Here is a 12,043-nt window from a genome sequence, read left to right on the forward strand (position 1 = left end):
CCTCTTATCCGGCAAGTCCTCTCCGGACTGTGGGAGTCACATAATACAGGTGGGATTCGAGAACTTTCATTCATTCACATTCATGCCACGTTTGGATCTTGAATCCAGTGCGATGGGAGACCCAAGGCAGTGGGGAGCAGAGAGAAGGAGGAATCAGGCAATCTCGATTTGGAGACTTCTCAGCCCCATTTAAAAAATCTCCACTTTTTTGTTTAAACACGTCCTCAGGTAGTTCACGGACCTGGAGAATCACGGATCAAAGAAACCGGCAATCGATCAGTGGTATTTATTGAGCGCTTTTTGTGTGCAGAACACTGTACTAAGTGAGCAATAACGTAAGTAAACAAAATTCCTACCCTCAGAGAGGTTTATAATCCAGCAGGGTACTTTACAATCTGTCAGAACCTACTACTGAAGTTCTGATGTCGCACTCTCCTGAATAGTGTATCAAACCATCTTTCCGCCTTTATAAAGATCAAGAGACAAGGCAGCAAAAGGAAATATGCGCCAGACACCCAGAAGAAAACCACAAACCGCAAAACAAGGAACATCTCTTGGAGACCCGCAGAGCGCTCTTCTGTCACAGGGCGCCCATCGCAAAATTGCAGAGAAAATGTCAGCTAGGTAGAACAAAAAGGAAACCAGCTAGCAGAGGATGGTTTCGATCCATCGACCTCTGGGTTATGGGCCCAGCACGCTTCCGCTGCGCCACTCTGCTTCTGCTCGAAAGTGTATTTTGATAATTCTCTAAAGATTTCGACTAGGAGGACAGCGGCTGGGCCTATTTTCATGTCTTTCTAGTATCTCAGGTTGTATCTAGTCCCCCCCCCCCGCCCCCCCCCCCCCCCCCCCCCCCCCCGCCCCCTCCGCCCAGAGGGATACTCGAAATCCTCAGAATTCGGGAGAGGAAAGGGCAGGGACAGGACAGAATGGACTAACGGGAGAATAAAGACGATTTACTCCTCTTCATGGACCAGAGAACTTGGGGTGCCAAATGTAAAAAAATGAAGCTATCTCCAACCGGGTCACAGATCTGACTGCTTTCACTCCTGTAAATTCTGGCCACCACCACTTTTCATTGTTACCCCTGACTGCTTTCACTCCTCTAAATTCTCACCCCTGGCTGACTTCATTCCTTTTAATTCCCACGCCTGATTGTCTTCACCCCTCTAAATTCTGCCCACCAGGAAACTGCCAAGGAAGAGGACGTCGCAACTCTATTGGCTTCGGGGAAAGCGAAGGGGTCCCGAGTGGGAAGACATGGTGCTAATCTTTGGACTCAAGAGTGCGCTCACGCTGCTTGAGTCCCCTCTCTCGGGGTCTTCCCCTGTTTTTTCCAACAGAGGAAAAAAGGTAAAATCAATGGTGTGATTGTTGCCACTGAGTCCCACGACTCCGGGAGGATTTTTCACTAAAAGGAAACCCGACTCTGGTGGGACTCGAACCCACAACCTTTGAATATCTTCCTCCACGCTAGAAGTCCAATGCGCTATCCATTGCGCCACAGAGCCCCCTTAGATGAGTCGTTTTTATGGACTATATGTATAGGTGGACAATGCTCTTTTCCCTCTGTGAGAAAAAAAAGTTTTCCTATCCTATGGGCTATCTGGGCTCTCCGTCTCGCTGTTGAGGCAAAGAGGGGAAACGCTCACCACTGAATTCTCAAAACATCTTTCCTCCAAATCTTTAAAGCAGTTCGAATATCCTTTGTTACAATACGGAATGTAACATACTGAGTCGTCCTTGCCACTGATTTGCCCTTTTTTTTCACTGCACCCTCAGCCCCACAACACTTTTGGACAGATACATTATTCATTTATTCGTATGAATGTCTGTCTTCCCCCTCTAGACCGTAAGCTCCTTGTGGTCAGACAACTTACCAACTCTGTAATATTGAACTCTCCCAAGCGGTTAGTACAGTGTTCTGCACACAGTAAGCGTTCAGTGAATAGGATTCACTGGTTGAGTCAAAGATGTCCCAGAAAAGTTCCAAATAGGATGTGGGACTTTAAGTGTGAGTGGCCCCATGGTGTAATGGTTAGCACTCTGGACTCTGAATCCAGCGATCCGAGTTCAAATCTCGGTGGGACCTTAACTACCCTTTTCTTTCTCGTAACCTAAACTTGGTCCACTTTTTCATTCATTCAATCGCACTTGTTGGAGCTCCTACTATGTGCAGAGAACTATACTAAGCGCTTGAGAATAAACACATTCTCTGCCCTGAACGAGTTTACATGTCTTATTTTGGTTTGGGATTTTTTTTATTCGTTTTCTTTTATGGTCTCTGTTAAGCGTTTACTATATATCAAAGACTGTTCTAAGCGCTGGGGCAAAGAAGCGGCGTGGCACAGTGGAAAGAGCGTAGGCTTGGAAGTCAGAGGTCAGGCTTCGAATCCCGACTCTGCCACTTCTCAGCTGTGTGACTGTGGGCAAGTCACTTAACTTCTCTAAAATGGGGATTAAGTGTGAGCCTCACGGGGGACAACCTGATTAGAATCAGGCCAGATATAGTCCCTGTTCAACATGGGGCTCACAGTTCTCTCCGTCCCCTTCTCAGATCCTCATCTGGCGGATCTGTCTGGTGATGAACATATTTCCTCTTTCATAGTTCATGTTTTCATGTAACATAGTTCAATCAACATTGTTGATACATAGTTCAACATTGTTACAAATATTTCCTTAGCCCTTGCAGAGAGCTCAATAAATACTCAATAAGTAGAGGGGAAGGGGGAAGAGCAGAGGGCGGGAGAAGGGGGAATGGGGAGGGGAGGAGGAGCAGAAGTCTGGGAAGGCCTCCTGGAGGAGGTGGGTTCTCAGTAGGGCTTTGAAAAGGGGAAGAGCGGTAGTTTGGCGGATGTGAGGAGGGAGGGCATTCCAGATGAGAAGGCGATGTGGAACCGGTGGGATCGAGGCACAGTGAGGAGGTTAAAGGCAGAGGAGCTGAGTGTGCGGCCTGGGCTGTAGGAGGAGAGAAGGGAGGTGAGGTAGGAGGGGGCAAGGGGATGGACAGCTTGGAAGCCAATAGTGAGGAGGATTTGCTTCATGAGAAGGTTGATAGGCAACCACTGGAGATTTTTGAAGAGGGGAGCGACATGTCCAGAGCGTTCCTGCAGAAAGATAATCCGGGCAGCGGAGTGAAGTATAGACTGAAGCGGGGAGAGGCAGGAGGATAGGAGATGAGAAAGGAGGCCGATGCAGTAGTCCAGTCGAGATTTTATGAGAGATTGCACCAGCAAGGTAGCAGTTTGGGTGGCGAGGAATGGGCGGATCTTGGCGATGTTATGAAGATGAGATCGGCAGGTTGTGGTGACGGATTGGGTGTGTGTGGTGATTGAGAGACTGTGAGCCCATATGCTCCGAGGATTGTGTCCGACCTGATTAGCTTGTGTCTGCTTCAGCGCTTAAAAATACCTTAAAAACCAAATAGATAAGAAGGTATACTTAAAAATATTATCTTTACCTCCCTAAACTCATCCAGGGAAAATCACCGAAATCAGGTCATTGCGTTGAGGGGAAATCTAGCCGGAGATAATTTGGAAGGGCCTACTACTCTACCCTTAACGCTCGGTGGTGGGCGTGGGGCTTCTGGAGCTACTACCCTAATGAAGGCTCACCTCCTCCAAGAGGCCTTCTCAGACTAAAGCCCCCCTTTTCCTTAGCTCCCCCTCCCCTCCGCGTCGCACCGACTCCCTCCCTTTGCTTACCCCCCTCTCCCCGCCCCACAGCACTCGTGTATATATGTACGTATCTAAAATTATATTTATTTATGATAGATGTTTACTTGTTTTGATGTGTATAGATCTATAATTCTATTTATTTACATTGAGGCCTGTTTTCTTGTTTTGATGTCTGTCTCACCCCTTCTAGACTGTCAGCCAGGTGTGGGCAGGGATTGTCTCTCTTTATTGCTGAATTGTACTTTCCAAGCGCTTACTACAGCGCTCCGCACACAGTAAGCACTCTGTAAATAGGATTGAATGACTGAATGGAGATCTAATGATAGGGTATCAGCGGGTGATTCAGTGCGCTTCCTAGGAGAGATCGTCAGAGGCTGAGGGAGACGTGTCCACACCCTCCCAACTCCCCTAACCGCCCTCACCGGTTCGGATTTTGTCATGCACAGTCGCCTTGCCATCCTCCTACGCATCTGAGGGAAATCGTGTTAGGCCCCATTTCAGGGAAGGCTGTGTTTCTGTGTGAGGAATTGTCGAAACTCACCCTTCAAGCCACGAGCGGACCTAACCACCCCATTTCGCCTACCCCATAACAGCTCCCTGGCCGAAAAGGAACTCAGAGAGAAGCTTTCCTTGGGCCCTTTTTCTGGAAACGATGTTGTTCCAATCTGCCAAGATTTGGTTCTTAGTAGTTTTCCTCATTTTTCCTGCCTCCCTTTCCATTTCCCCAAACTCCATCCTTCCAGTTGCATCTCTGGAGTAGCTTCTTTATTCCACAGCTTCCCAGAAAACGCTCCTTCCCTGGTCGAATTGGACCTGGCCTATGCAGTTCTGAGTAGGAAAACGCTGTGGCTATTCAACCAGTCCCTGACACTCAAGATGTCTTGGCTGGAGCTTTGAAGAAACCTTTCGTCCCTCAGTCTTCTGGTATAATATCAGTGATTTCCTTTCTCATTCCAGCTGCTCATTAGACAAAGGTTTTCTAGGCATCTCTGATCTTCCAGTTAGCTCTAACCCTGGCTAGGTTATTAATTATTGAAGTCAAGGATCATCTCCTCTGTCCCTATTCTCCTCTTCCGGCATTCAGTACATTGTCGTCCCCCCGTCCCCCCGTCCCTCCGTCCCCAGTAGAAGCTCAGCAAGTACTATTAATAGTTTAGCCTGTAAGCTCCTTGAAGGGAACTGGGAGAGTCCACCGGTGGTAGAATATTTGATCCTTGATGTTCCAAGTTACTTACACACTGTCTCGAATACATTTCTTTCAGTGGCGACCCCTTGCCACATCCTCCGAGTTGCAATTCCCTCTTCATATACCCTATATAGTAATTGTGGTATATCACAACTCTCCCCACCTTCAAAGCCTTTTGAAAGTCACATCTCTTCGAGGAGGTCTTCACTCTATTAATCCCTCTTTTATCAACTCCCTCTCACTGCTGTATCTCCTCTGCACTTAGATATGTTCTCTTTTAGCACTTGATATTCATTCATTTATTCAGTCGTATTTATTGAGCGCTTACTATGTGCAGAGCACTGTTCTGTTCATTCCGCCTTCAGCACCACAGCATTTATGTACATGTCCAGAATTTATTCATTTATTCTAATGTCTGTTCCCCCTTCTAGGTTGCAGTATCCCTGTGGGCGGGGAACGTGTCTACCAACTCTCTTATATGTTATTCCCCCACACACTTACCCCAGGGCTTTGCCTATGGTAGCTCTCAATCAATACGACGGATTGATCGATTGACTGACTGCAGTTGGAACAGCTCAGCTAATAAAATAGACCGATTGGCTCCCAGAGAAATGACTTGTCAAACAGTCAGTCAATCGTATTGATTGAGCGCTTACTCTGAGCAAGAGCACTGTACTAAACGTTTGTGAGAGTTACAGTATAACAATATAACACAGTTGGTAAAAACATTCCCTGCCCTCCCCCCCACCGCAACTCCTGGTTATAGTTTTCTTGTCATTCCCAGACCTTTGCCTCTTACCCCCAACTAATAAGGCCCCACTCCCCAGATAATTTATGTCTGGGATCCCTAGGTGACTTCCTTGCACCCGAGAATGCTAGGGACTTTGGAAAAATAAAGGTGAAGAAAGGGCTCGTCCGGGATTTGAACCCGGGACCTCTCGCACCCGAAGCGAGAATCATACCCCTAGACCAACGAGCCAACACCTTCTAGCCTCTTCCCAAGTGTCGGCCTCACGTGTGTGAAATTCGAAAGTAGATTTTTCTGTCCACTGTTCTCAATATTTGATCAGCAAGGGTACCTTTTGAGGGGAAGTTGTGAGTATTGGACACTCAGCCGCGAGTAGACAGAAATTCTGTTGTTTTTTCCATATAATACTATTGCCTTTTGTTTTAACTTAGTTTATTTGTCCTGGCCTTTTTTTCTTGGGTTGTTTTTTGTTTTTTTTTTCCGGTTTTCGTTTTTCCTTTCGTGTCTGTGGCCAGTCCCCTCTTGTCCCCGATATTCTGAGATTGTGTGCCTGAAACGACAGGATCCAGACGACCAGCCTCTTCTCTTGAGCCTCCTCCCAAGAGCTTAGAACAGTGCTTGGCATATAGTAAGCCCTTAACAAATACCATTATAATAATAATAATAATAATAATAATAATAATAATAATTAGGACCAAATGCTGAAAAACGGAGGGCTTTGCCACCGTTCTCACTTCAGTTTTTCACCTTGAAAAAGTGAAGAAGAGAGGGGCTCCGTGGCTTAGTTGGTTAAAGCGCCTGTCTAGTAAACAGGAGATCCTGGGTTCGAATCCCAGCGGGGCCTGCTTTTCGTCATTCTTTGCCTTTTGCAGGAGGTGATTCGTCTGCCTGTCTTCGCTGATTCATTTTCATCCTTTTTTGCTTGGCAAACAACTTGACTACGCTGCTTTTCCTCGGGGTTCAAAGGTAGCTTCTCTCTTCTTTGTCCTCTGTAACCCCAGGAGAACCATCACCGCCACCAGCAAAGCATCCTCAAAATGACTTCCCTGCCGATTTCTGTCGCCGCTGACAAAAGCTATTAAACACCCTAATGATCCAGGGATTACTATGTGGCCCCGCCAAGAAGTAGCCTGGTTCATTTAATGGATAGAGCATGGATCGGGGAGTGAGAAGGACCTAGGTTCTAACCCTAACTCCGTCACATGTTTGCTGGGTAACCCCGGGCAAGTCACTTTACTTCTCTGTGCCTCAGTTATCTCATCCGTCAAAAATGGGGATCAAGAATGTGAGTCCAATGTGGGGCAGGGACTGTGTCCAACCTGATTAACCTGTATCTACAACAGTACTTGGAACATAGTAAGCGCTTAACAAGTACTATTATTATTATTATATTCTCTGTTTCCCGTTTACCCCCACAATTCCCAGAATAGATGTGAGCCCGGAGACAAATGCCTGAAACTTTCTCCGTCTTTCATTCACTTTTTCAATCGTATTTATTGAGCTTTTACTTTGTACAGAGCACTGAACTAAGCCCTTGGAAAGTACAATTCAGCAAACAGGAGAGACAATCCTCGCCCAAGCCAGGTTTACAGTCTAAAAGGGGGGAGACAGACACCAAAACAACTCAACAGGCATCAATATAAATAAATAGAATTATAGGAATATGCACATCAAAACAAATAAACAGGGATGAATATAAATAAATAGAATTATGCATATGTATAATAATGATACTGCATATGTGTATATATATACACAAGTGCTGTGGGGTGGGGACGGGGGTAGAGAAAAGGGAGAGAGTCGGGGCACTGGGTAGAGGAGGGAGAGCTGAGGAAAAGGAGGGCTTAGTCAGGGAAGGCCTCTTGGAAGAAGTGAGCCTTCAGTAGTGCTTTGAAGCGGGGAAGTGTGATTGTTCGGAGGATTTGAGGAGGGAGGGCGTTCCAGGCCAGAGGGACGACTTGGGCCAGGGGTTGACGGAGGGCCAGGAGAGAACGAGGCACAGTGAGAAGGTTAGAGTCAGAGGACCGGAGCATGTGGGCTGGGCTGTAGCGTTCTCTCACCAACTTCTTCAATTTTCCAATATGTTTCAATCTGTAATTCCGCGGCTGTGTCAGCTGCGATTTGTAACTGAAATCACTATGCGCGTGCTCTCTCTCTGTTACTCATTCACACACACTCACACACACACATACAAACATTCCCACACACATACACGCACGCACACACATGCACGCACACGAAATCACTCACAGTAACGCCAACCAGCCACAGAGACATATACTGCAATTAATATCTGAACTGTAAACCCGGTGTGGGCAGGGTTTTCTCTCTTTATTGCTGAATTGTACTTTCCAAGCGCTTAGTACACTGCTCTGCACAGAGTAAGCGCTCAATAAACACGACTGAATGAATAAATGAATGTCACACAGATACTCATAGGTGCACCATATCACCCACAAACTACACCCCAAAAGCTCTCTCACACCATCTCTGCTCTCTTTGCCCTTTTGTTTTCTTTCCCGTTCTAAACCTTGGAATTCCCGGGACAACGGGGGCGAGCCATTGGGTAGAGATCGAACTCCATACAACAACAAAAGATAAGTAAGTATCTACATTGCCCGGGAACTTATCGTGTGCGAACCCCAATCTCTGTCCCAGATGCAGAGAGGGTGTTAGCGCTTCAGAAGTCTGGACAGAAGCGGACAGATACCTAGAGCCTCACAACTCTCTAAATTTGGTCCTTCCCCGGTTACGCCTCCCCTCTATATGTTAATCGGTACCACCTCCGTCAGACAGCTTCCTGGGGAGCCCCCAATCCCACTGTCATTACCCGCCGTTCTGGGATCTGTCGCCAACCAGGAAATTCAGAAACGATCCCAGCCAATTGCATTTTCTGGAGAACGTGGAAATGGGGAAGGTATCTATTAATCTCCACTTCTGATCTTAATCAGCGCTTTAAAAAATACCTCTATTAGTGTCATTATTTTGAACTTCTTCCGACTTACAAATTGGGAGTCAGAGGTCATGGGTTCTAGTCCAGACTCCACCACTTGTCAGCTGTGTGACTTTGGGCAAGTCACTTAACTTCTCTGTGCCTCAGTTACCTCACCTGTAAAATGGGGATTAAGACTGTGAGCCCCGCAGAGGACAAGCTGATTACCTTGTCACTACCCAGCGCATAGTACAGTGCTTGGTACATAGTATGGACTTGGCAAATACCATTATTATTATTCTTTTACCCCTTAGAAAGAAAAGGAAGCGATCCTGACCCCGACGTGATTTGAACACGCAACCTTCTGATCTGGAGTCAGACGCGCTACCGTTGCGCCACGAGGTCACAAAGACTCGATTTAAAAGGAGATTTTTAAGAAAGCTGCAGAACACATAGCTGGTGGCTCATTGCAATTGCCAGTATTCATTCATTCAATCGTATTTATTGAGCGCTTCTGTAGGCAGAGCACTATACTAAGCCACAGTACTGTGGCTACACTGTCATAGACACTAGATTCAGCCTCCGATCTCTCACGGGGAGTAGGACCTCATTCCATTGCTACCATGAAGTGTGTGTGTTTATGTATTGAGAACAGTACTCCTTTTGCGACCAGTACTCCTTTCCCTCTCAGTTCCCTAGTGAGGCTATATTTAGCCCCAAATAGGGTTCTGACACTTCAATATGGGCATCATTACCTAGCCTAGGCTCCCCAAAACCCCGTGGCTGTGGCGATAAGCCCTCTGAATCTCCCGGGAATAGAATGAATTCGTGCCTGCGGCAGCCTCCGGGGCTGCAAATTCTGCTCCTCTGATCCTCAACCTGAGGCTACTGGGTGAAGCAGGTAATAATAATAATAAAAATAATGATGACGGTATTTGTTAAGTGCTTATTCTGTGCCAAGCAGTGTTCTAAGCGTTGGAGTAGATGCAAGGTAATCAGGTTGTCGCACGTGGGTCTCACATTCTTAATCCCCATTTTACAAATGAGGTGACTGAGGCACAGAGAAGTTCAGTGACTTGACCAAGATCACACAGCAGACAAGTGGTAAAGCTGGATTAGAACTAATATCCTCTGACTCCCAAGCCCGTGCTCTTGCCAATAGGTGTGCGGCTTCTCAATGAGGACTAACGGACCCCACACAACAAAACGTTCCGGACAATGATCAGCACACGGACCAAGCTCAAACATTACTGGTAACTCGACTGTTTGCAATTTCCTCTTATGCCTGTCTTCGCCTCTAGGCAAAAAACTACTCGAGGAGAGCTATCATTCTAACTGTATTGTCATTTTTCAAACGCTTAGAACAGTGCTGTGTCCACAGTACAGCACTGCTAGGTCATTAATTAATTCCACTGAGTCACTCGTTTATTGATTGATCGACCGAATAGTGACATAAGCAGAGTTTGAGCTGTTCAAATGAAGAGTAGAAAAGAAGACATATCGTTTCCTCGTTAGTATAGTGGTGAGTATCCCCGCCTGTCACGCGGGAGACCGGGGTTCGATTCCCCGACGGGGAGAGGGTCTTCCCTTTTTCTTTCACCATTTGTAACCGACAGGCCCATGTGTGTTTCCTTAAAAGAGATAGCAAAATGAGTAATTCCCGAAGGCAATTTTGCGCATTATTGGCTCCATGCTAATAACCGGGAATCGGTCCGACGACAGCCGTACAGGCCAGGGGAAATTCCCTTTCTCACAAGATCCACGGTTTGTTAAAAGCGCTCGCCATGTGCCCAGCCCGCTACTGACCCCTGGGGAGCTTACGACAGAGGCGGAACAGACAGAGATAAGGGTTGGGAATGAGAATGAGAGGTAAAAATAAATTTGCGAGCCAGCCAGGAGTCGAACCTAGAATCTTCTGATCCGTAGTCAGACGCGTTATCCATTGCGCCACTGGCCCCTTGATGTCACTTTTCTGCAGCACGCTTTTGAGCGGGCCCTTGTGCTACTGCTTAAAGGACAGTGATTCCTGTAGTTCCTGGCATTCGTAAAACAGAGAACCAAGGGCCGAAGCCTCCACTATCTGAGCGACACCACCCCATCCACCCCGCATTCCTTTCCTGCCACTGGGCCGAGAGCCAGCGGCGGTTATGGTTTTCTCTCTGATACAACAGAATCAGAAGAGGTCAGAGGTGAGCCGAGGATACTCCCTCTTTAGGCTTCTGTCTCCAGTCCGCTGTCTCCCTCGCTATTTTGAGATTTTAAGCCTCCAGAATCTGCCTCTGGCCCTCTCTATCTGGATATCTCTGTCTCTCTGTGCTCCTCGATCTCTCCGTTTCTCTTTATCTTTCAACCTGGGTCTCGTTTTGTGTGTGCTTTTTTTTCTCTGTCTCTGTGGATCAGAACATAGATTTATAAATGTGTACTTATAACTACAGTCTGTACAGAAATACAGTCTATATTCTGTACAGACTGTAATTTTATGTACATATTTATAATTCTATTTATTTTATTCATGTGTTTTATATCTATAATTCTATGTATTTATATTGATGCCATTGATACTTGTTTTGATGTCTGTCTCCCCATGTCTGTCTCCCCCTTCTAGACTGTAAACCCGTGTTGGGCAGGGATTATCTCTATTTGTTGCTGAATTGTACTTTCCAGGTGCTTATTACAACCCACAATAAGCGCTCAACAAATACGATTGAACGATTGAATGAATGAATATGGACGGTTAGCTCATCGTGGGCAGGGAAGTATCTATTTATTGTTGTATTCACCCAAGCGTTTGGTGCAGTGCTTTGCACACAGTAAGCGTCCAGTAGATACGATTGACTGAATAGCCGAAAATGTATAACGAATGCGGGTCATCCTGCTGAAGGGATCATGGAAAAAAAAAAACTTCTGCGTAGGGCTCTATAGCTCAGGGGTAAGAGCACTGGTCTCGTAAACCAGGGGTCGTGAGTTCGAATCTCACTAGGGCCTGCCGCTCAACATTTTGTTACCTCCCACTTCTCCCCGAGAGATGAACGTAAAAAGACGTTAGCATACAGCAAAAACTGAATATCAGCGTTGGTAATTGCTGCAATTACAGTTTCCCCCTGCTCTCCCAAGAGCCGCTTTTCACGTGCATTGCGCCTTTCAGGGTTTGTCTTCCAGGAGAGACTTTGTAACTACCCTAGAGTGAGTTAGTGAACTTCCACAGCCGAATCTGGTCAGGAGCCCTCAATTCCTCATCTCCAGCCAACCAAGGCCAAGGACCATGGCTGGCTCACTCCCTAATTGCATGCGCAAACCCGGCTGCTGGAGGGGCCTTGGATTAGGGGAATCCGGCCAGAGGGGCTTTCTCCTTCCTCTAGTCCTGCCCCTGTCAAGTCGGGGTTGCCCGATTTGTAGGCTAAAGAAGGAAGAAGCGGTCGCTTTTTGGATAAAGCTAATAAGTGTTCCGAAAATTGCGGGGTCCTGATGTTTTCAGTCGATCAGAAGCTCCTCCGGCTCTG

At 46.7% G+C, this 12,043-nt stretch overlaps 9 non-coding genes across 9 annotated transcripts; 4 read left to right on the plus strand and 5 right to left on the minus strand.

Annotated features, from left to right (window-relative positions):
• Positions 1 to 646: 646 nt before the first annotated feature.
• TRNAM-CAU lies at positions 647 to 718 on the minus strand. Its single transcript has one exon. It is a non-coding gene; the product is annotated as a tRNA-Met (tRNA).
• A 706-nt stretch (positions 719 to 1,424) lies between these two features.
• Positions 1,425 to 1,511, minus strand: TRNAR-UCU. The gene is given in 2 exon segments: positions 1,425 to 1,460; positions 1,475 to 1,511. It is a non-coding gene; the product is annotated as a tRNA-Arg (tRNA).
• Positions 1,512 to 2,020: 509 nt separating this feature from the next.
• On the plus strand, positions 2,021 to 2,092 carry TRNAQ-CUG. Its single transcript has one exon. It is a non-coding gene; the product is annotated as a tRNA-Gln (tRNA).
• A 3,678-nt stretch (positions 2,093 to 5,770) lies between these two features.
• TRNAP-CGG lies at positions 5,771 to 5,842 on the minus strand. Its single transcript has one exon. It is a non-coding gene; the product is annotated as a tRNA-Pro (tRNA).
• Positions 5,843 to 6,381: 539 nt separating this feature from the next.
• Positions 6,382 to 6,455, plus strand: TRNAT-AGU. The gene has a single exon. It is a non-coding gene; the product is annotated as a tRNA-Thr (tRNA).
• Positions 6,456 to 8,876: 2,421 nt separating this feature from the next.
• On the minus strand, positions 8,877 to 8,948 carry TRNAW-CCA. Its single transcript has one exon. It is a non-coding gene; the product is annotated as a tRNA-Trp (tRNA).
• A 1,100-nt stretch (positions 8,949 to 10,048) lies between these two features.
• On the plus strand, positions 10,049 to 10,120 carry TRNAD-GUC. Its single transcript has one exon. It is a non-coding gene; the product is annotated as a tRNA-Asp (tRNA).
• A 307-nt stretch (positions 10,121 to 10,427) lies between these two features.
• TRNAR-ACG lies at positions 10,428 to 10,500 on the minus strand. The gene has a single exon. It is a non-coding gene; the product is annotated as a tRNA-Arg (tRNA).
• Positions 10,501 to 11,455: 955 nt separating this feature from the next.
• Positions 11,456 to 11,528, plus strand: TRNAT-CGU. The gene has a single exon. It is a non-coding gene; the product is annotated as a tRNA-Thr (tRNA).
• Positions 11,529 to 12,043: the final 515 nt, after the last annotated feature.

Source organism: Ornithorhynchus anatinus, chromosome X3 (genome assembly GCF_004115215.2).
Source record: "Ornithorhynchus anatinus isolate Pmale09 chromosome X3, mOrnAna1.pri.v4, whole genome shotgun sequence".
In the NCBI taxonomy this organism is placed as follows: domain Eukaryota; kingdom Metazoa; phylum Chordata; class Mammalia; order Monotremata; family Ornithorhynchidae; genus Ornithorhynchus; species Ornithorhynchus anatinus.